Source organism: Callorhinus ursinus, unplaced genomic scaffold (genome assembly GCF_003265705.2).
Source record: "Callorhinus ursinus isolate GAN/ISIS: 27379988/994484 unplaced genomic scaffold, GSC_fseal_2.0 scaffold9, whole genome shotgun sequence".
Lineage (NCBI taxonomy): Eukaryota > Metazoa > Chordata > Mammalia > Carnivora > Otariidae > Callorhinus > Callorhinus ursinus.
Genome location: NW_027397071.1, coordinates 38333584 through 38355546, shown reverse-complemented (window position 1 = coordinate 38355546; position 21963 = coordinate 38333584). Strand labels below are relative to the sequence as shown.

The 21963-nt window shown below is 38.1% G+C and overlaps 1 protein-coding gene and 1 long non-coding RNA gene across 4 annotated transcripts in view; one reads left to right on the top strand and one right to left on the bottom strand.

The window, feature by feature from the left end:
* ST6GALNAC3 (ST6 N-acetylgalactosaminide alpha-2,6-sialyltransferase 3) overlaps positions 1 to 21963 on the top strand; it is a 515010-nt gene that overhangs the window by 292506 nt on the left and 200541 nt on the right. The window lies entirely within an intron of this gene.
* Positions 1382 to 21554, bottom strand: LOC112824233 (uncharacterized). Its single transcript, XR_003208371.2, has 3 exons — positions 21209 to 21554; positions 15618 to 15726; positions 1382 to 1502 (listed from the first exon to the last, which is right to left on the bottom strand). It is a non-coding gene; the product is annotated as an uncharacterized lncRNA (long non-coding RNA).

The window sequence follows — 21963 nt, the reverse complement described above, 5'->3', positions numbered from 1 at the left end:
GAGGTGGCCTTTTTCTGCCTACCAGCCTGGAGATGGTTCTCTCACCCATGGCTCCTAAATTTGTTGCTCCTCATTTCAAGACACCAACAGAGACTCAATAATGTTTTTTACATTGGCACTTAAGTTTCCTTGAGGAACCAATACGTCAGCAGCCATGCCATTTAATTTTCTTTAAGGGTGACTCTAGGACTGGAAGAAGTGATCTACTCGCCCTCTCAGCACTATAGTGAGTTTCATGAGGATAGAGGCCGGGGTCATGGAACAGGACAGATGCTCATTAGACATTTGCTGAATGAATGAATGATGTGGTAACTCAGAAGGCGCTCAAATTTTAATTAATGACCTACCTTTGGTTGTCCCTTTTACATGATACATTTCTTGAATTACATTAAGTTAGATTAGATTTAATTTGATTTAAATTTTTGGGTTTTGGTTACCAAGAAGGCTGGAGAATTACTTTGTGTTACTAGCTGGATTTTAAACTTCCTGGCTCCTTAAGAGTAGTGTCTTCTGCCCATACCTTGGTCCAGGTGTTTATGACCACAAATTTTGTCTGCTTTTGAAGGTTGGTTTTAGAGTAAATGAATTCAAAATAGCTACGATTTTGTCTTAATTAAATTTCAGCACTAAGTTACTTAGGAAATTTCAGATATAAGGTTTTCTGTTGACTAAGGTCATAGGATATTCTTAAAATTGGCTTTTTGATCTTAGGTGCTACCTTCCACTCTCAAGGCCAGATCATATAGAATAGCATTTACTGTGGTTAGTCAGATTTGATCTTCTGTAATAGGACATTCAGCAGCCTCTTCTGACCCCTGAAAAAACCCAACCAACCAACAAAAAACCGTGAACTAACCAACTCAACAATAACAAAGTGTAAGCCAACCTGCACTGGGCACAGAGGTGAGTCTCTGGGAGACTCTTGAGTAGAAACCGTGAGCTCCCTTCAGACCCCTGGGCTTCCATGATGCTATGAGGCGAGCGGGGGAAGGTTTTCTTCTGCTTTCCTTCTGTGCCAGGGCAGCTGGAAAAGCTTTCAATTTACTCTATTTCAAATGGTTTCAAGCAAAGAAAAAGCTCAGGTGAATGTCCAGACTGGGGCAGATAATAGCCCAACTCTATATCCCACTTATTAATCCATGGGAAGGAAGGGTAGAAACAGTCTTTGGACGGTCAGCTATCCATGCACGGTAGTTTGATGCTGAGCCCTTTTCACATGTACTCAGAATAAAAATGAAACCCTACTACTTGTTTTGCCCATTAGATAGCATTATCTCCATGGAACGCCAATTCATATCTCTTTGTGCTGTGTGTGGTTCTCACATATGGGATTTTAATAACCTCCATGCTGTGCTATGAATTTGTAAGCAGGGCCAATAGAGGAAAAGCACCACAGGACTTTATTTTTTCATTATTACTCTTTTGAAAAACAGGGTCTGCCTCATTTCTGTAGGGTTCTTCTGGCAGTTCTGGCGATGTTGCAGGTGGTGGTGTAGTTGTTACTGTGGAAAGGAATAAGCTCTTTATTTATTTGCTATCTGTCTTTTCTGGACTCCCTTTCCCACCCCCGTCGTGCCTTTAGCCTCCTCCATAATCTCCTATGGCGTTGTGTGTGCAGCTTCAGTGAGCTGCTATACAGAAACAGGCCCTGTTCTCCGGCTCTGTAGTTCATCTTACATTTTGAATTGTTTTCCCGCACACCCTTTTAAATGTGCCCGCATTTGTCCTCCGTACCATTGTGCATGTCCAAGAAGCCTGTTGAGTGTGGTGGCTGGGAAATCAGGTTCTGCACCCAACCGGTCCCGAATGTGAATGCTGGAGAAGTTATTAGGATTTTGTTAACTCGTTTATAAAAGGGCAATGAGAAGCCTTCCCCCTAAGACTGTTGTGATGGTTATTGGTATTTATCTATGAATTGTTTTGTACAGTATTTGACACAGCATTAATAAAGTTGCTGTTATTGTTATTATTCATTCGACAAATATTTGCTGATGGCCTACTAGATGTCAGACACAATTATGGATGCTGGAGTTATACGGGGAACCAAACAAATTCCTTGCTTTTATTAAAACTTAGCATCTAGTTATTAAATGAGCATTAAAATGGAAATGGAAAGTTATGCTTTGTACCCTTTTCCAGTGAACCTTAAAATCTTTTTCTTTTCTCAATTAAACATCGGAGTTAAACATGATTTTTTACTCTTGTTCATAGATGAGTATCCTACTGTAATTTTATCCTTTACTTTCCTTGTTTTCTAACATCTCTTCCGTTTTCATGTTGTGCCAATTTGGACTGACTAGCTTAAACAAGAAAAGTCCTGTGATCCTGGCTTTTCTAGCAATCATAACATTTTCATTACAAATTTAAGTCTGTTTTAGATTCAGTCCCTCTAACTCAGTGTGATACTTTATCTGAAATTTCATATGAGACCTCTTGGATATTAAAGTAAAATGTAGGTTAAGAAAGCAATCTTTTAAAAAGAAAGAAAGAACTCAGGGGCTAAATCCTGACATGTCTATTTCAGGACAGTTTGTCCAGCACGGTCCCTGACTAGGAATCTGCTTATGAGTTTTGACACATGCACACACAGGTGACCCTGTACACACAGACATATATTTATGTGGTGTAGACAGTGACTACACTGAGTGTATTTTACACTGTTTTTTAGTTCAATCGGAGATGGATAAACCCTATGTCCCAATAGGACCAGAGGTCTCTGTATTCTTGGACATTACTCCAAATTCACTGAACTTAACAAAATTTAAGATTTATGCGCTGAAAAATATGAGATGTTGTGTGAATATAGTAGCATCCTACTTAACATTGATATTGCGTAAATGGTGCTAAAACCGCTCTATCAGTAAACATCACGGCTAAGTCTTTTAACCCGTGTGGTATTTACAGTGCATCTGAAACTACTTTTATGCATTTAAAAATATTTATTAACATATGCTTTGGGCCAAGCAACTTGTTAGTGTTGTTGATACCGTGGCAAACAGACTGTTCTTTCTCCAAGAAACTTAGGGATTAATGGGAAAGACTGACAATAAATGAGTAAATGGATTAAGAAGTACACAATTATAATGACAATAAGGGTCTCCGAAGGTACACCACTGTGTGCTATGAAAGGGCTTAATGAGGAGGATTTACTTTGAGCTTGAACCTGTGGTTAGGAAAAGACTTCTTTGAGAAGCTGACATTTCAGCTAGGTCCTCCATGATGAGAAGGAACTTGTGAAAATGGCAGGGCGAGTAAAGGGTAAAGTGTTCCAGGAAAAAAGAGACAGTGTTCCAAGTCCTGAGGCTGTGGCAAGAACATGACATGGTCAAGAAACAAATGAAGTTTGCTGGCTGGCTGTGATTGAGAGAGGGCCAGAGTCCAGGGTGCCTGAAGTCCCATAAAGGGTTTGGAGTTTATTCTACATACAGTGGGAGCCTTGTGGATTTGGGGTTAACAGAAGTAACAAAGCAATCTCCCTAAGGGTTGTTCTAGCAAGGAATGCCAGAGGGTGGCTCTTATTTTGTGTAGTTAGTGTTTTGATTCAGTTACTTTTATGGACCCACAGCTTTGTGAGAGTATGAGATGTGAATTCCAGAGTTTACAATCTCCAAGTTTATTTTGAATGCTAATTACCACAAATATGTTTTTAATTGGTAACTGTGTATCTTAGGCACACTTCATTTCATTTAACCTTTGAGATCAGTTTTAATTCACCCTCTTAAAAACAAGTTTTCTATTAAGAAAGTATGGCACACATCAACATTTTAATTACTTTCTTCTGGAAGATTTTTGTATTGGACAGAATTTATCTGTCAAGGAGGAAATGAAAAAAATGATCATACTTCGAGAAAATAATGCAAAAGAAGATCAAGTGCCAAACTTCCCAGTGCATTTGTTTCCTAGATAATTTAGTATTCTGCTTTTACAGAATACTGTTTGTAGATTCAGCCTAGCTTTTTGGTACCATTTATTAAGAATGTATATAGTTTGGGGCGCCTGGGTCGCTCAGTTGGTTAAGCATCTGCCTCTCAGGTCATGATCCCAGGGTCCTGGGATGGAGCCCCGCATCAGGCTCCCTGCTTAGTGGGGAGCCTGCTTCTCCCTCTCTCTCCCCCCCACCCCCGCTTGTCTCACTCTCTCTCTCTCTTTCTCTCTCTTCAAATAAATAAATAAAATTTAAAAAAAAAGAATGTATATAATTTAATTTTGCATAATAGCCAACAATTTAAAGCAGCTGGATATTTGCTTTCTCCCCTTTCAGTGATCTGCTACCACTTCCTATCATTGTATTCATACTGACCTTTAATCCAACCTCTACACAAACTCAGTTTTATATGTGATTCTTGTTTTAATGGATTTTGATAGATTTCTCTGTACTTATTTATTTATAGAGTGATTTATTATTTATGTTGGTTTCATGGTGCTTTTATTTCTGTGTTTTGTTTTGTTTTGGTGGAGCACTTTGTATTCTAACAAATATTTTTTCATTGGGTATACATGAACTTTAGGTAAGTTGTTGAAAATAAATAAATGTTCACGCTTATTTTTGCCCCCTATCTGCATCTATTATTGTCTTTAATCGCCAAGGTTTTTTGGTATTGTTTGTTTGTTTGTTTTACTTTTGAAAAGAACTTATGAATTAAATTTGAGCCAATGCGAGGGACTTTGGTGTTAACTAAAAAGATGGCTTTAGAGATGGTTGCTTCTCTCTGGCATCTCCATTACTGATACTCTATTAACTACCAGACTTCTATAATACTAGCATCCTTCAAATTCTAAAACTTAGCTAAGATTTAGTAAGGATTCTGCTACTGATAATCAACCTTTTAGCTAATGGAGCATATATTGATTTTTTTGCACAGAGGATGGTTTTCCTCCCAAGGGCTTTTGGCTCCAAAGACTAAGTGTTGCTTTGTGGATTTGGCAGGCCTCAGAGGAGCCTGGCTGCTGGGAACTGAAATGCTCGGAGCTTGCCAACCCCAAACCACTGTGTTTCTCACAGCTCTCCAGTGCCAAAAGTTGGTGTGCCAAGGAAACAGAAACCTGTCTAGAAAATAAACTGTTTTCTCTTGACTTTTCCTCTAGGAAGACTAGAAGTTAACCTGTAAGTTGGTTTGTGGTTAAAAATGATTTAGGATGTTACGTTGAAGTTTAATGCTACAATTTTATACAAAAAACAAATTAGTGCATGAGTTATGCTACCCAAATCACTTTGCTCCCAATTATCAAAATGTCTAATTTTATGTTTTTTAAGTGATCAGTGTAATTGTTGCAGTGGTGACATTGGTCGGGGTGGGGGTGAGCTAAGGCAGCCCCTGTATGTGACAGGCCTCAGGTGTGAGTGTGCATTGTGAGTGTGGGACAGGGGATGGAGCTTAGCCCTGCTGCTTGGTTTTATATGAATGAACCTGGGTCCTGTGGACAGGTAATGCTGATGAGATCAGTAGACGAGGAGTTCACTTGCGAAAGAACTTTTTGTAGGATTGCATATTCTTTAGAAACAAGTTGCAGAGCTACTAGAAGTAAATATATGTATATATACTCCTAATATATATATATATGTATATACTTCGTAGCACTAATGTAGCCATATTTCATTAGAGCTATTACCTAATTATTTATTAGAATTCTTTCATTTCTTTTAGAACTGAGTTTCTCAACCTCAGCACTATTGACATTTTAGGCTGATTAATTCTTTAGGGAAGGTGTGGGATGTTCATTGTAAGATGTTTAGCAGCATCCTTGGCTTCTACCCACCAGATACCTGTAGTACCACCACCCACTCCCCAATTATAACAACCAAATATGTCTCCAGATATTACCAAATATCCCCCAGGGGACAAAATTCATCCCAGCTGAGAATCACTATTTTAGACTCAGGTACTTGGAAAATGATCATATATATCAATACATTAAGTGCATTAAGTGTAGGGTTTGTTTTTTTTTTAAAGTGAATTTCCCCATCTTATCTCATTATTTTCAACAGCATTCAAATTCAAAAGCTGTTGCCCAATGCTAGCAAAGTCTGAATAAATAGAAAGTAAGCATCTTCCTTTTTATTAGATAAGGTGTCCGGCAATGAAAATCCCTGGATTTAAAGAGCTTGTTAAGATGTATTATGTCAGATGAAAAGTGCTGTTTTAATAACTCATTGGTATTCTTAGCATGGACCTTTTATTTTAGAAAAATGGATAATTAGCATTTTGGCTTATCACTTTCTCTCCATGAATACAAATAATTTGATAGACAGACAGCCAAGAGAGACTTCCATGAATAATGGGTCTAACCAGCCTGGGACTAGAGTAAATTAGGGGTTCGACTTCCAGCTGAAGAGTTGGAACTCAGGGTTTGGTGGCCATGTCAGCTCATTCATCCAGGATATTTTTCTTGACCGACCTACTGTTGCAGTCAAAAACCAGAGCACAGGTCAATTGGTTAGAAATGCAAGTCAAAACTCAACTTGGGAAGCCATAGGCGACCCTGCATTTAACTTGCAGCTGGAAAACTGCAAGAACGCATTCAAAGCATAACTACCAGTCCTATGGTGTTTGGACTTCCCAGCTTCAATTTCAAGATAATGGCCCATTATTAATGGGGAAGTATTAGAAAGTTTTCCAGGGGAAAAATAATATCAGCTTGGAACCGTTCCCCTTTGCATACATTATCCACTTTACTTGCCATCTGTGGTGATCCATACTCTGCATAAAGCCTTACTAGTTTTCCAAAAAGGACTACAAATAGCCCTTTATTTTTTTGAGAACAGTCTTTCTAACCCCCAGCCAGGAAATCTATTTTGAAATTAACTTTCTTTCTAAAAATTTTAGTGTAATCTATCCTTTTGTTTCTAAGAAACAAAGCCCAACGCTGTGTTTGATTTGGAATGATCTCACTGTCACTCAGAGGAGACAGATAACCGTTAGAGGAATTTTTCTGGCCTTGGTTGTCTTTTGAAGCTTGCAGTGCGGTCTTAAGAAAGGATCACGATTGTTACTTAAGTTTCCTCCATGGGGCAGAGGGAGAACTTCGATCTGAGGAATTATTCGCATCATGAGATAGAAGAATGATTTTCTTCACAGTGCGTGCTCTCCATTCATGATCCAGCCCACACGGAAACCTTCGCTCTGTGTGTCCTGAAACTGCATTTGATGCTTTCTTAGTAGCACCTCTCTACTGAGTAGACTTGTGGGGGGAACAAAATGAAGGAAGCGGGTGTGGTCTGATGCTTCTGAAACATATTTATTACTAACATCTCCTAAGCAAAATAACAAAGAGCTAAAGTCAAAGCAGAAAGATTTTACGGGTCCTGAAGGGAATCCTTCTCACATGATATAATACAGAAAATAACAAGGCCTCATTTTCTCTTGTAAAATGTGTGTATGCAAGCCTTTATTTATCAACCACATGATTTGTTATTGATATATCTCTACTAACCCCAAGAAGGGTCAATCCTGGTAACTAGAGAGTCCTTAGAGGGCTGAGTGAGTGATAGTCGTGAGGATACGAGCTTGGAAGAACCAGGAGAAATATACTGCTTTGGGAAGAAAAGCAGAGAAATAGAGTCTAGGGTGTGTCACTAGGAAGAAATGAAGATCCCGGAGGGAAGAGCCCTCTTTCGTATCTCCAAGGTGTCTTCAGCTAAATTTATCTTGCCCACAAATGACTTAGGGGGATGAACGGTAATGTTGGATTTTATTCAAGGTTGTCATGTGGGCAAATACAGTGGTTGCTCATGGATGGCTAATCAATGAATTGGAAAAGTTATAAAACAGAGAGTCACCAAGTTGAGAGATGGATGCAAAAGCGCCCAGCTAGAAAGTGACAGAGAGGGATTTGAACACAAGTCTGAAGACAAAGTCAGTGCATATCTGTGTTCTACTATGCTGCTTGAAGCTGGTTGAAAGAGAGGGAGAGAGAGACACAAGCAGGGGGAACAGCAGAGGGAGAGGGAGAAGCAGGCTCCCCGCTGAGCAGGGAGCCCCATGTGGGGCTTGGTCCTAGGACCCCAAGGTCATGACCCGGTTGAGCCAACCAGGTACCCCAACAAGCCCCATTTTTTTGGAAGCGTTACCAATTCTTTGCAGAAAATTAATACTTGCTTGTTTATAGCAGTTACACACACACACAGAGGCAGACCATTTTCATAAAAATCAGAACTAGAAAAACTATTTGACTTCTCACCTCTCCACCTCGCAAACAGAATTCTATGGAACAGGGTGATTTATTTATTTTTATGGTTAGGCCCGTATATTCAACAATATATTCATACATAATTCATGAGCTTGTTAATTAGGCCCCATGTTTCAATACACAGCGACAGACAGGAGCACAGGCGTGAGGTAGGGGGGCCGTGAGGAGGATGCGTGTCATGGCTGCAACACACAGCCATGACTTTCATGGGGTCGGATTTCCTTCTTTTTTTAAAAATTATTTTAAGATTTTCTTTATTTATTTGTCAGAGAGAGAGAAGAGAGAGAAAGAGAGCATGAGTAGGGGCAGGGGGTGGGAAGAGGGAGAAGCAGGCTCCCCACGGAGCAGGGAGCCAGATGTGGGACTCGATCCCAGGACCCTAGGATCATGACCTGAGCTGAAGGCAGGCACTTAACTGACTGAGCTACCCAGGCACCCCCGGATTTTCTTCTTTGAAGGAAAGTAAAGGACACCCATTCTTTTCCTAGCCGGTCAGTAAGCCTATACTGTAAGTGAAACAAAAATAAAAATTTGTTTACATTTTGGATTGCCTATGCCTTCCCATTTTATGGCAATTGATCTGTATTGCATGTTGGTTCATTCATCCTGTGAATAATTATTTATTGTTGTCTCTTGATCTTCTGAAGCCTGAGTGAAATAGGAACTGGTTTCCACAATCTTGGGTACCAGAAGGGTGGTAATTTTCAGTTTTAGCTTATTGCTATGCTTTACATGGTCATAGGGAGTGAGCCTTTTAAGAAAGCCACTTCATTAAAGCCTTAAAATACTGTGGGCTCAGTTATTTACTGGGTCAATAACCCATGATATCTAGAAGAAGATTTAAAATAGTTCAAAAATAATTATCCAAACAAGAAAGGAATTTCAAACTATAATTACCACAGTAATAAAGGAAAGAGAGACTCCAAAGCAAGTATAAACATTATATTTAAATCCTAATATCGGATTCCTACAACTCAAAGGGTTTATTTAGCTTGTCCAATAGTGGATCACGAGATTTCAGATCTGAAATAAACTTCAGCAAGCATCTAGTCTGCATATAGGAATTCGAGTACTTTTTTCCCTTAAAAGACCACTTATAATTCTGTATCTGGACTGACAGCCTATATGTTCATTTTTCTTAGGGTATTCACAAATTTCTTATTCAGTTTTTACCCCTAGATATTTTGCATTTTGGTTGCTATCGTACATTAGATCTTTTTCTATTGTAGTTCTGTTTCTCGCTGATGTACCATGGATGGTAATTTTGTATATCCATGTTATAGCTGGCTCCCACTTTAAATTTTTCATATTCTAATAGTTTTCTCTGGTTTGTTGTGTTTGCAAGGAACACTAGCATATCATCTGCAAATAATGAAGATTTTCCCCCTGTTCCAGTATTAATACTCCCTCCAACCCTGCCTCTGGGTTTCAGTTATTATATTGAGTAGAACTTCCAGAAAAATGTAAAATAATTGTAGAGCCAGTGAGCATTCACATCTTGTTTCCAGCCCTGAAAAGACTGTACCTAGTACAAAATGTCCAAACTGCCTTTCAAACCATGACTCCATAGATGTTAATCAGCTTCCTAATAAAAAAATTTAAAAAACAACCACAAAAAAAGAGGGTAAGATTTCCAAATAATTTTCTGGAACTCCGAATTAAACAAAATGAAACAGATTTCTTTAGCGAATGACTTTTCATAGCCTTAGTATTTTTTTTTTTAATATTATAGCTTTTAGGTGTTTTTTTCTTTGTTTGTTTTTAAAGATCTTGTTTACTTATTTGACAGAGAGACAGAGGGCACAAGCAAGGGGAGCGGCAGAGGGAGAAGCAGGCTCCTTGCTGAGCAGGGAGCTGGATGCGGGGCTCCCATCTCAGGACCCTGAGATCATGACCTGAGCTGAAGGCAGATGCTTAACTGACTGAGGTACCCAGGCTCCCCAGGTGTTGGTTTTTTTTTTTTTTAAGTTTTATTTATTTAAGTAGTCTCTACGCCCAACGTGCGGCTCAAACTCATGACCCCGAGATCGAGAGTTACATGTTGTTCTGACAGAGCCAGCCAGGCACCCCAGCCTTTAGTATTGAATATGCATTGGCAGTCTCCGAGATGTGGAGACTGTATGTGAAATTTGCTAACATTTGTTCTCAGGACACCATTTCTGAAGAACCCTTAACTATCATCTTACAATACATCAGTGCTACTCTGGCAGGACATCGTTAACTGTGATGTTGGTTATGATTTCAGAATGATATTCTTTATCATGTTAAGAAATTATCCTACTCTTAGCTTACTAAGAGTGTCGTATAAGTAGGATCTTTTTTGTTTTTTTTTTTAAGATTTTATTTATTTATTTGATAGAGCAAGAGAGTACAAGCAGGGGGAACAGTAGAGGGAGAGGGAGCAGGGAGCCCGAAGCGGGGCTCGATCCCAGGACCCTGGGATCATGACCGGAGCCGAAGGCAGACGCCTAACCATCTGAGCCACCCAGGTGCCGCATTAAGTAGGATCTTCTATATGTTCCTTTGTGTCTGACTTTTGCTTGACATAATGTTTTAAGATTCATACATGTTCATTTTTTTTTCAATGCTGGATAGTATTCTTTTGCACAAGAGTGTTGATGAATATTTGTGTTATTTGCAATTTGAGGGTATTATAACCAATGCAGCTCTGAATATTCTTGTACATTAATCCTGGTATATAAAGGAATGCATTTTTATAAGCTATATGGCAGGGAGTAGATTTCCTGTGTCTTAGGGTATATACAGATATATATACCCTGTATATATAAAGTATAAAGGAGAATGCTTTAGTTTTCCAAAATGTTTATGTAAAGCTCACACTCCTACCAGCTATTGTTTGAAACTTCCAGTTCCTATACATCCTTTTTAACACTTGGTATTGTCAGACATTTTAATTTTCAGGCAACCTGGTAGAGGTGCAATAACATCTCATTGTTTTAATTTGCATTTTTCTGATTACTAACGATAAGCACCTTTTCTGATGCCTATTTTCCATTTGAATTTCCTCTTTTATGTAACAGCTGAATCCTTTGCCCATCTTTCTGTTGCTTTGGCTGTCTGCTCTCTTTTATTATTGATTTGTAAGGATTTGTTATAGATCTGTATATTGACTCTTTTTAGGCTATATGTGCATATACGTATATACATACACACACACTTCATGGGGGGGAAAGAGAGAGAGAGAGAGAGTAGATACACCCCCCACACCTCCCCACACACAATCTATAGCCTGCCTGTTTACTCTCTTAACATCGTCTTTTGAAAGACAGCCATTCTTAAATTTAAAATAGTTTATTTTGCCAACCTTTTCCTTTATTGTTAGTGCTTTTGTATCTTGTTTAAGAAAAATTTGGCCTAGCAATCTATTGTTTAATAAAAGTATAACAAATTATATGTGCATTCTTTTATATTGTCATATCACCTGTGAGTAATTATATTTTTGTCTCTTTTCCATTCTTTATCCTTTTTTTTTTCTTGCCTTGCTGCACTGGTTAGGACCTCAGTATAATATTGCATAACAATGGTGATAGTGGAAATCATTGTTTTTTTCCCAATTTCCAACATTTTACGATTAAAAGTGAAATACAGTGTTGACTGTAGGATTTTTGTTTTGTTTTTGTGAATGTTGTTAATGTTGTAAATTACATTGATATATTTTTCTCCCCGACTTTTTTATTCTGAAAAATTTTGTATGAGTTGCAAGTTTCATTGAATAGCATTTCTACTTGAAATAGCAGGCCACAGACAAATTATGAATATTCAGATTTAGATATTTGGCAGACATTTTCTTAAAAATGAATGAAGTGAGCCTGTCACTTCAAGAAAATAACAGGCAGCGTATTTTACTAATGACGGAAATTGAGCTTTCAAGTCAAAATTAGCATTTTGGAAAACTTATATTTGTCACCATCAGCTTTCTGTTTCTCAAAACTTAAAGGCTTTTCTGAGGAGGTCAGTGATACTATCAATGAACGTGTTTAAAATAGATGCTGGGAAGTGTCAACACTTCAAATATCGGCATAACTCATTACACTAATATTTTTCAAAGACCAGTGTGTGATGTTACAAAATCATGTATGCACAGTGTTAAAGATCCATTAAAAGTGTAAGATAGACCAATGGATTCTAATGTAATAGTAGAAAATTCTATTGATATGGTTTCAGGTTCCTTATTGCAAATAAAATTTAAGAAATCACCACTTGTTAAATTTTGGTATAGATTAAAAGAAAAATATCTACAATTATCTTCCTTTCCCTACTACATATCTTTGTGAAGCTGGATTTTTTTCTTCTGCTTCAACCAGAAACATACATTGCAGTGGATTGAAAGCTGAAACGGATGAGAGAATCCTGCTATCTTCAATCTAGACACTGAAGAAATTTGTAAAAATGTAATATAAATAATGCTAGTCTTTTTACTACTTGTGTGAAAAATATAGTACTTTTCAGAAAAGAATGTGTTATGTTAACATGAAAGGGGTATATTATTATTTTTAAATGAATTGATATTTTTAAATTTTCTCATTTTCAATTTTGTTTGGTAAATACCGATATGTGTTCAACTCATGTAAACAAAGTGTCCTTGGAATCCTCAATAATTTTAAGAGTATAAATTTTACCTGAGACCAAAACGTTTGAGAACTAGGAACAGTACCAGATGCCCTGAGCTTATGAAAGTATAATGTTATCTGGCACATTTGTCCTCTTCCCATGACAATGGAAGAACCTGAAAATATTTTAAGTCCATTTTACCCCTCCCAAATTATATGCTCTTTTATGGTAATTTTAATTCTAGAATTTCTTCTTTGTTTTTGTGTTTATGAAGCTTCACTATGCTGTGTTTAGATGTATAGATGTATATTTTTATTTATTTTCCCTAAGAGTCATTAGCTTAGCCTTTCAAATGTGTGGATTCTTATAAATTGTGGAACTTTCTCAGCCATTATCCTCTGTTCTATCTCTCCTCTCCTCTGGTATTTCAAATAAATACATATTAGGCCTTCTCAGTGTGTTCTCTGTGTCTCTTATCCATTTTTTTAATCTCATGTTTTATTCTGAACATTTGCTTTTATCTTCTTTTTAAAAATTTTTTAAGAAGATTTTATTTACTTATTTGAGAGAGAGAAAGAGCATGAGCAGGGGGAGGGACAGAGGGAGAGGGAGAAGCAGACTCCCTGCTGAGCAGGGAGCCTGGACACAGGGCTTATTCCCAGGACCCCGAGATCATGACCTGAGCCAAAGGCAGACACTTAACCAACTGAGCCACCCAGGCGCCCCTTGCTTTTATATTCTAATTCACTGATTCTCTTTAGCTTTGTCTAATTTGTTATTAAAAACATTCATTGAGTTCTTCATTTCATGTACTATATCAGTTCTAGAACTTTTTTTTTAGATTTTACTTATTTATTTCAGACAGAGCAGGAGTGGGGGTGAGGGGCAGAAGGAGAAGACTCCCCCCTGAGCAGGGAGCCCAACGTGGGGCTCAATCCCAGAACCCTGGGATCATGACCTGAGCTGAAGGCAGATGCTTAACCAACTAAGCCATCCAGGCACTGCAGTTCTAGAATTTCTAAGTGGTTCTTTTTTACATACACTCCATCACTTTTTATAGTTTTCATTTCCCTGTCAACATTTCACTTGGCTTTTATTTCCTTGAATGTAGTGAACATAGATTGTTTCATTCTGTACCCTGTAATTCCATATGTGGAGCTCCTATGGGACTCTTTTCTTTTCTTTTTTTTAAGATTTTATTTATTTATTTGACAGAGAGACATAGCGAGAGAGGGAACACAAGCAGGGGGATTGGGAGAGGGAGAAGCAGGCTTCCTGTGGAGCAGGGAGCCTGATGCGGGGCTCGATCCCAGGACCCTGGGATCATGACCTGAGCTGAAGGCAGCCGCTTAACGACTGAGCCACCCAGGCACCCCTGTTTTGGTTTTCTTTATTGATGCTTTGTCTTTTCATATGGGTTTTAAGATTGTGTGTTGGGCATCATATTTGAAATTTTATTTGTAGCAATAATTTGAGGCCTAGTATGCTATTATCTTCCTCCAGAGAAGTTTTGTTTGTTTGTTTGTTTGTTTTGTTTTTGTTTTTGTTTGCTTTTTCCAGGTGTCTAAGGTTATTAGAAGTTCAGGACTATATAATGCAATTTCTGAAATTGATGTTTTCAGAGCCAACAATCAGCATAAAAGAAGATGACAGATTTTGCTAGACTGGTTTATTTCAAACTTACTTGTAGTATACATCTTAGGAGTCCCAGTCTAAAGTAGATGTGGATTTCCCCTTTTGGGGCTTTGGATTCTGATTTCTGCCAGAAGCAGAACTCAGCTATTTATTCCAGAGCCATAATGCCTCGAGGGCAAAAGCAGCCTTTAGTGTTGGTCTACCTCCCCAAGTTCCAGACTTCTCCAGGCTGGCAATTCCTCACTATCCTAGTAAGTCTTGGATGATCTTAAACAGATTGTTTTTATATTTTTTTCTAGCTCTTCTAGTGATCTGCCATGGAAAGTTTGTCTGAAATTTGTAAGTTAATTTATTGAATCAGATAATCTCATGCTGGTACTTTTTAACAATAATGAATTTGAATGTCCTTTGTACTTTGGTTTTTCATTTCCAAACTAGAAGGAATGACTTATACTATAGTTATTTCCTGAAGCCTGAGCCAGTTGAAAGCCTATATAAGCCACATATTTCTTCTTATTCCTAAAATAAGCATAGTCTTAGGATTTACAGTACAAGCATATCTTTCCCTGTCTCCAGTGAAATGAACCAAACCCCACTGAGACATTCCTGTCTCCTTATCTCTTCCATTTGCTCATTTTGCCACCGTTTCCTTCCACTTGCAGCTGGGAATCCATGTTACTAGTGCTCACAATTATTTCTCAACTATGAACTTTCAGTAGATCACTTGCCACAATCTCTAGCCCTGGATCAAGCTGGCTAGCTTCTTCATTCCTGCCTCTGTGCTCCTGAACAGCACTAGAAAAATTGAGTGATGTGTTAAAATTAGTCAAATCAGTTGTAAGTGCTGCTCACATTCATCAAAAATCTATAATTCCTAAATGCTGGCTGTGGCACTGCTCGCAGTCCTTTTGATTCTTGCTCAAAATATTCTCTTTCTCAAAAGTCCATCCTTACAGCTCGTCCTCGTTAGTATAGTGGTGAGTATCCCCGCCTGTCAAAAGTCCATCCCTCTCCTGAAGTCGGTTAACCTTACCTCTAAGTTATCCCATCACTCAATAATTAACCCTTACTTGCCCTTTAGAAATGCAAGGGAATCCTGAGTGAACTCTAATTGCAGTCCTCTCTTGTAAGGTTTCTCCTCTCATTCTTAATTCTTTTTTCCTGTCTCAGAGGAAGAAGTGTTTCTATCTTTTCAAAGGATAACCATTCAACTATACTCTTACATTATTGACTCCTATCTTCCCGGGATTCTCGCTCCATTCATGGGCCCTTCTCTTTTATTTGCAATCATTCCATCTTCACCAACTTCTTCCCCTCAAACCATCCTTCAGCCTAGAAAATGAAACAAGATGGGAAAAAAATTGTTGAACGGACTTTCAATATATCCCTAGCCTTAAATGCTGGCAGAAATTCCACAGGACAATTAAGAAAATTTATAAGGTAACATGATTTTCTTCCTTACTTCCAAAGCAAATTCTAGCCAGAACATACAGAGGACCTCTAATGCCATATAATTAACATAACTTTGTGGGAAATAAAAGCTCTCATGTTTAGTACTACATGCATACATGCATACTTCCAGTATCTTCTCCATTTGCTCTTCATAGCCTCTGACTTCTTGGGTTGATTTCAGTTGTAAGTGCTGCTCACCAATCTAGTAGTATTCAAGGTTCTAATTGGCAAGATTTACTACCCTGGGATCTTCTCCACATAGTACCCCAGGGATCCTCCTTTACCATTTTGTTTTTCATCTCTTTAATCAGGCATTATTGTCTCCTCATTTATCATTGCCAATTCCTCTAGGACAATGTTTCTCAAAGCTAGATACCCGTTGGAATCATTTGCAGACCTTGAAAAACTTATTTATAGGCGCCGTCCTTAAGAGTTGTCTGATTCAATTGGTCAGGAGTGGAGTATAGCCATTATAATTTTTTAAAAGCTCCCTGGTCATTGTTGAATTCTCTTGAGAACCATATCCCTAATTGAGTGATGTGTTAAGATACCAATATTATAGCATGGATCAGTGTTCTTTCTTACTTTCTTATATGACATAGTGGGTAGAACATCAGCACTATGTTCCAAGCACATCTTCCTGAGAGGAAAATAGTCCAGAGGTAAGTTGGTCACAAAATTAGTCAAATGTTATGACCTTCCAGTGATAGTGAAATATGAATTATTTCCATTATTCCAGTCCATAGGAAAAAACTCTTGGTTTGAGAAGACTCTTTTTTTGCTTTCTACTCCAGAGAATGCAAGCTGTTTTCCTTTGGCATGCCTACATGATTATATAGATCCATTTCCCTCAAGGAACTTCCAAATAAAAAGAACACATCATCTATGGCAACTGAGAAACATAGCCTTATGTTGCCTGTTTTAGAATTATTTTTGGACATTAACATTTTTTTTTAAGATTTTATTTATTTATTTGAGAGAGAGAATGAGATAGAGAGAGCATGAGAGGGGGTAGCGTCCGGAGGAGAAGCAGACTCCCCGCTGAGCAGGGAGCCCGATGCGGGACTCGATCCCGGGACTCCAGGACCATGACCCGAGCCAAAGGCAATCGCCCAACCAACTGAGCCACCCAGGCGCCCCGACATTAACATTTTTATGTACCCCCATATTAAGTTTTATGCTTAGATGTGATGCCACAGGTAGGAATCAAGGTAAATGCCATATCCCAAATCCACAGAGACTCAGAGCCAAACTGTGGGTTATCAAATCTGTCTTTTTATGTGCTGTTACTCGTAGTGTGTGATTTATATCAACTGCTTTTGAAAGCTGTGTTAACCGAAAGACGCTGGTTTGTAGAGGGGCAAGGAAGTACATTTACAGGCTGGCTTGGTCGAACTGTGCTGATTTCTCTCTAGAACAGTCTTCACAATTCTTTGCTCACAGTTAGAGGTCTGCTGAAAGTGACTCAGTGTAGATGAAAACAGCTTGCTTAATCATTCCTGAAACACGGGAAAAATTAAAATACATTTTTTTCTTTGTCAAGCAATAAAAACAATGCCAGATTGTTAATGCTTCTTTTGTACCTTTCACTTGAAAGACCTCAAAAGAACATCAAGGAGAATAAAGGCAAAATCTATTCCCCAATGGCATCATTATACATGTTGAAGCCTCTAAACACTAAAACTCTAAAGACATTCGTGAAGAGTAGAGGAATAAATGATAGCAAACTGAAGAGTGCATCTCTGGAGCTTTGTTCAACTTGCTTTGTTCAAATTCATTCAAATTGGATGATGAAAAGCAAAGATCTCATTTGTTTCAATATTAAAGTAGTAAATTAGTGAGTGGTGAGTTGCTAATTGTCCTGTAAAGCATTTAAGGTGCCAGGAGTGTCCTGTGGCCAATATTTTAAATTGCATTCTTATGGTTGAAATGAAAGCAACCATTAGAGTAGTGTAAAACAATGTTTTTAATAATTTAAGTTAGTTCGATTCAAACATGATTTTCATTCTGAAATATTTGTCGAAGCTTCTGTTTTTATTTGAGATGAGCAAGTTTCATTTTAGACTTCAAGGCGTCAAATAGGAATTCATGTTCAGTATGGGGCTAGCGTGGGGAGAGAGATTAACACTCTCCAGTGTAATGTTTCATCCCTGGCTGTGTCTGCTTGCTTCTGGGTGCAAAATTAACAGGTTTGGTTAAATTTTACTTGAGTTTTTGGTGACCTTTTCTAATCCTGGCTGTTTCATAATTTAATGTCTTGACCTTCGTTTTCCATAGAGCCACCTTAGTGATAAAGGCAGAGATTTAATAACTAGAACTGGTTGACAGGTGACCTTTCATACATGGCCATTTCTCTTTGCTGGAGAAACCACACTGTTTTGCAAGTTTTAATTCACAGATTTTAATTATCTATTCTATAAGCTCTAATTATCTTGTCTATAAGCTTATTCACAGAGAAAAAAAGGAAAGGTTAAATATTTCATTCTTCTTGCTGATTAAAATGTAAAGTGCTTGGCAGTTGTCCCAATATATCATTCAAAAAAGACAGGGCAATTTGTCAGTTTCTTACCCAAAGAAGCAAAAAGGGGAATTTTCCAGAGTTGTTAAGGAGCAGGATGAAAAAAGTGGTTAGGAGAGTGAGCGGTATCATTAGCAGGATGAGGGTAACTGCGCCCACGTGTGTGTGAGTGTGTGTGTGTGTAAATTTGGAGCAGAAAAACAGAATAGTTCTTTAACTATATGTGTACTAATCTGAAGAGAAAAGTAACCAAAAAGTCACAAAAGGATAGACCTGCCAATCAGAGTGGGTGACGTGTTAGTTTTGTTAATTTTTCCTTTTTTTAAAAAAAAAAAAAACCTGGTAGAGTATCAATTGCGCATGTCATGGTAAATTGGTTTCTAGGGTCCATATAAATAATATTTAAACACAGGAAAATAAAGCTAATTATTAAAATGTCACAGATTCTTAAAAAGAGATAAAGAAGAGCCAACCTTCCTCCCACCCTCCCCCATAGGATCAGAGAATATAGAACCTTCTTGATTTCCCTGGACTTGCATTCTTCAGCATTTTTGCAAACAAAATTCATTTTTGTGCCAAATACTCATGCTTCTAATAAAATAAAAGTAAAATTTCGCATGGCTGTAAAAGGGCCATAGTAGGGCCATAGTCTCCCAATCAGCCAGTGGTCTGGAATCTTCATAAGTACAGAGGGAAGAATGACTCATTGAGTTAGAGAAAGGCTTGGCAGTCTTGAGCTAACTTTGATTCCCAAGTACTTGAAAGCAGCCATGTGGGCTTCTAAAGTGAATTTACCTCAAGGAGGTTTCCATGCAGGGGGAGATATTCCCTTTAGCCACGGAGATCAGCTTCTGAAAACATCATCGCCATGTCCTTTTTTCCCTCAGATATGGATTGTAATCACTTAATGCTTCAGAAAGAAATGCAACTCACCGCTGTTATGAAAAAGTTTTGAAAAACAAATTAAGTAAAGATGTGGGGAACCATTTGAGGCTAATAAAATTGGTCATGATGAGTTTATCTTCAACTGAATTTCAGCCAGATTTCAAATCAAAAATAAGAAAAAATTTTCTGCATAATTTCTTAGACCATGCTAATACCTTTGCCAGAGAAGAGAGGTTAATTCTGCTCACATGCAAACCCTATATTCCTGAGGAGCCTCTCATCAGTTGAGAAACATTATCCTCTTTTGGTGAAATTCTTGGCCACCACGATGTTTAAAAGCATTAATTTATAATTTAGTATCAATAATTTTAATATAATAGTGGGTGAGATTTGAGATGTTTGCCTAATTCTCTATTAGGAATGATGCAAATTAATAGTAAATATTTCTTTAATATCTTTCCCTTTGTCCTGCGAGTGCATTTTATGAAAGATAATATGTGCTCTTTTTTTTAACCTGAAAGATGTCTAGTACCCACTGGATATCATGTTCATCTCAATTTCCTCAACTCTATAATGGGAAATAAAAACAATCCAACTTATGAAGAATATATTATGAGAATGAATGGAATAAGGTAATAAAGTGCTGGGCAGGATGAATGGCCCATAATAGGTGTTCAGTCGTGTTTCTATCAGTAAGTATAATACACTATGCTTAGATGTCTTTCTCATTCTGTTTCTTCCCTTCCTCCCTCTCTCATCCTTTCCCTGTGCCCGAGACAGGAATAAAGTCCTTTTTTCTTGTAAGGAAGCAAGTGTCAGGATTCATTTCAAGGCAATCCCTTAGGCCTTTAAAAAAAAATAAAATAGTGTATGAATTGACCCTAGTTAATCATCGAAATCCGCTGTGCCTCAGAGCTGTATACTGAGATTAAAAGCTCACACTGATTAGAATTCTAAAATTATTTTATCCTTCGTGGTGCCTTTCACAGAATAAGTACTAAGTAAAAATTACTTGGTTGTTTAATAGATGTTGCCAAATTCTTAACTTTCCCCAAGCTGAGTGTTCATAATCAGATATGCAGGTATAGAGTTTGTATATTTTTGTGAGGGAGAAATACCAAATCAAATATAGTGCTCTTGCCATTAAAAAAATTCATCATTTTATACTTTAAATAAAAGGACGTGTTCGGGGGCGCCTGGGTGGCTCAGTTGTTAAGCATCTGCCTTTGTCTCAGGTCATGATCCCAGGGTCCTGGGATGGAGCCCTGTGTCGGGTTCCCTGCTCAGCGGCGAGTCTGCTTCTCCCTCTCCCTCGCCCCCCCCCGCCCCCCGCTCATGCTCTCTCTTGCCCTTTCAAAAAAAAAAAAAAAAAAAAAACTCAAAAAAAAAAAAAAAAAAAGAAGGAAAGGACGTGTTTGATTTTTGTGGGCTTTTAACAGGGACACAGTTGCCCAGACACAGTCGGCTGAATATTTGTGGCGATATCAGTTTATAGACACAGCGCAAGCCCAACCAAAGCATTTGGCTTGATGATGCTTTGAGTGTACAAGACAAAAAGATGAAAGGATCAAGTTTGTTTTTAAAGAAAAGAAATAAAAATGTAAGGACAAGTCAACTAAAAAGGAGAATTCAAAATTAAGATAGGGCTTGGTACAGTGGAGCTGGCTAAATCTTTCCAGAGGTCTCAGAAAATCCAGGGCCTCAATCTGGGGAGAAACTGCTTACCGAGGCAGAACTGAGCAAGTGGAGACATATGGAATATATTTTTGAGCAAGGGCCACAAGTCAAATAATATAAACGAGTTCAAGAAACAGCAGTACATTTTAACAAAGAAAGTTGAGATCACAAGATGCAGTGATAAAGCTAATAAAAGGAACTGAGATAATCAGATAAGAGCGACTCTTGGGTCAAACTGTCCATTCAAGCCTAGGTATTTCTTTCTTTTTTATCATGGCTTACCATAGTTTGAAGTGTCTTCAAATGTATAAATGAGTCCCTTGGGCCTTAACAAGCTCTTGGTGTTACCTGAAGCTTCTGATTATCATTAGGACTGTTGCATTCATCCAGCCTGGCTCTCGTAACATATTGTAAAATGGTCCCTGTGACCAAGTGGCAAATAGAGCATCACCATATGCAGCCATGTCTCTTGGCACCTCATTTAGGATGTCAGGCAGCTGGGCAGACTGTGGCTAAGCAGGATAGGTACATGAAAGGCTCTTACGACTCTGGCTATGGTGACAATATATAAAGGAAAGGGACGACTTAAAGATCACCACCTATCCCCCAAGCCATTACATTCCTAGCCCTCTGCCCAATTACATATTTGTTACATAAACAAGAGGCTGTGGTTGCCAATGTTTGCCCTCAAGTTGTTAGTCAGCTGCTGACCTCATAATCTGCACAGCTGCGGCCTCCCAATATGTTGTCATGAAACAGATTGTGATGTCTTAATTGATCACTTTCAGAGGTTACAATTGTCAAGTGAAACCAGTATGCTGATTCTTATTAGTTAAATTAAGGCCTGTTATAGCACAACCAGCTAATTCACTCAACGACTAGGAAATCCGATGCAAATTTGTAGATCAGAACACATACAAGGCTCTTTGTATCTTTGTTCTTTTTGATTTTTTTTTTAATTTGTGGAGACCATACCCAAAAATGCTTTTATTATACAGTGAAGCAACTTCTTGGAACAGAAAATGGAATGTAACCTC